General features: G+C 34.7%; 1 long non-coding RNA gene across 1 annotated transcript; it reads left to right on the top strand.

The window, feature by feature from the left end:
* Positions 1–390: 390 nt before the first annotated feature.
* LOC113748575 lies at positions 391–2,126 on the top strand. The gene is made up of 2 exons (XR_003464413.1): positions 391–570; positions 1,686–2,126. It is a non-coding gene; the product is annotated as an uncharacterized LOC113748575 (long non-coding RNA).
* Positions 2,127–2,361: the final 235 nt, after the last annotated feature.

Below are 2,361 nucleotides of genomic sequence, written 5' to 3'. Positions count from 1 at the left end.
TGGAGCTTCTAGACAAAATTTAGGGTAATACTTTTGGCGCACATTCTATTACTCCATGTCTAGTTTTTAGTGATAATTTTGCTCTCCTATCATTTTCGTTAAACTTCTTGCACCAATGCTAACATCATTTTTGAAGTTTTAGTTTTGGTATAAATTGTTTGGAAATGTTTGGTGAAACGAGCACTATATCAGTGCAGGCAAGAAACACATTATTTCTCATAAAAATCGGTGTAGGTTCGGTACTTATGTCTTAAAAGTTGGGGGTGAGCTGCATCTACCAAACCTCTTCACTCCCAATTGCATTGTTCTGTTCACTCAAAAATAATAATTGCAATATAATATGGTTGTCTGCATACCACCTCCTGCTTTCTTCATGAATATGTGAAAGAAAATTATGATATTTGTTGTTACTTTTGGCCGTAGATCACTTTTTCTGATTTTCTTTCTAATTACAGGTATGAAAGTGGGGATAGGCTAAGTCCTGAGCATGAGAGAACAATCCTGGAAAGGGTGCTTCCATATCATCCACAATGTGAAAAGAAAATTGGAAGTGGAGTAGATTATATCACGGTCTCTCTCATTCTCAAAACTTCCCTTACTTATTAGATTTATTGAATAAGTCTAGTTCTGGTCTTCCATGCTAGTCACTGTTGTTTTTTATGCGAGTACAGAAATAGAACACTTTTTCCATTCTCAAGTTAAAATTTCTTGGACATATTTTGATGCCCTGGTTGACCAGTTTACATGGCAATGGGTGCATACAACTTGACTGAACTAAACTAAAACCTTATCCCAGAATATTTCGGGTTGACTCTGTAAAACCTTTTTCTTAGCTTTATCTTGTGACTGGTAGTTGAAAGTATACATGATAGCATTCCATACAGATGCTTCGAACAAAAAAAGAAAAAAATCTGTTACAGATATGAGCTGACTGTTCGTATTGCACCACCACTGACTTGACAAATGATATTTACCCCTACCATTTCATTCACTTCTGCCAATGTTTTAGAGATACTTGAAGGATTTTTCTTTTTTTTCTTTTGGAACTACAATCCATGCTTTAGCTTGAAGTGGAAGTTTAGAGATTATCAACTCATTTGACCATAGGTTGGAGGAGACATGTTCTATGGTTTGCTCGAGTGAAGTTCTTCAGCTATTGGTCCACTTTAACTGTTTGTCAAAATTGCTACTTAGTGTATATCAGTTTGCAAAAAGTAATTATGGAGTTTTAGAAAATAATATGAATGTTGCCTGTGTAATGGCTTCTGTGAACTCTGTGATTGAGATCATGTAAAATCCTATGTATAATTTAACTGCATGCATCTTGAGCATATTATCATTATAACCACGCATCAAGATCTTCTTATCTCTCCTTGTTCTTCTTGGTGACAACACAAGCAAAGAATCTTAGAGATAAAAATAGGTCTAACAAACATGATCATTTTAGTTTGAGACAAAATGAAATACAGCTTCCCTTGTCTCTGGGTAAAATGTTTAGCTGTTGCTGCCACAACTCCTACATTATTAGTATTACTGGTATTATAACAAAGAATAAGTGCTGCCGCATGTGTTTTTTTACTGCTGAGTATATGCTGTTATTACTACTAATACCAAAAGTGCTATATACTGCATGTCACTTGGACAAAATTGATCGATGCTGCAATTTTATGTGTTCTGGTTGACAGATTGGCTATCATCCTGATTTCGATAGATCACGATGTTTATTCATAGTCCGAAAGGATGGAGAGCTGGTTGACTTTTCGTACTGGAAATGTATAAAGGGTTTGATCAGAAAAAATTATCCACTGTATGCAGACACTTTTATCATAAGACATTTTAAGAAGCCTAGGCGTAGTGATTGAAGGTAAACTTCTCAATTTGTTCAGAGTTAGAAATCTACCGTAAGGATACTTCCTGCCTATTGTTTAGTTTGTCTTTCACCTGCCTGAAAGATTTTTTGTGTTTGTTAGACGGTGTGAGTAGAAATTCTGGTGTTACAACTAGAGCATATTACTAGGACCTTTCTTTTGGTATGCAATACTGGTGTATATTTATTTCTTTCTTTTCAAGCCATGTGTTCCGTGATTCTGCAATACATGCACAGATAAACTTCCCTTTTTGGTTCAGTTGTGTATCCCGTATTACTTTATTTATTTATGTTATCAATGAAATGCAAGGAAGACAGATAAACTAGTTGTAAAGGTTATAATTCTCTGACTTTCTATTCTTATTGTGGTATTATTCTCAATTAGCTGATATTGTGCTCTTTCCTTGTAATCTTGAGAGTTTACTATGATTTGAAGGTTGTAGGATAATACTTCTCATTTTTGCACTTATAGTCATGCTTTTAAATTGCTACAG

The sequence above is a fragment of the Coffea eugenioides genome, chromosome 10, assembly GCF_003713205.1.
Source record: "Coffea eugenioides isolate CCC68of chromosome 10, Ceug_1.0, whole genome shotgun sequence".
NCBI classification, from domain to species: domain Eukaryota; kingdom Viridiplantae; phylum Streptophyta; class Magnoliopsida; order Gentianales; family Rubiaceae; genus Coffea; species Coffea eugenioides.
This window is presented reverse-complemented; position numbering and strand designations above follow the sequence as displayed.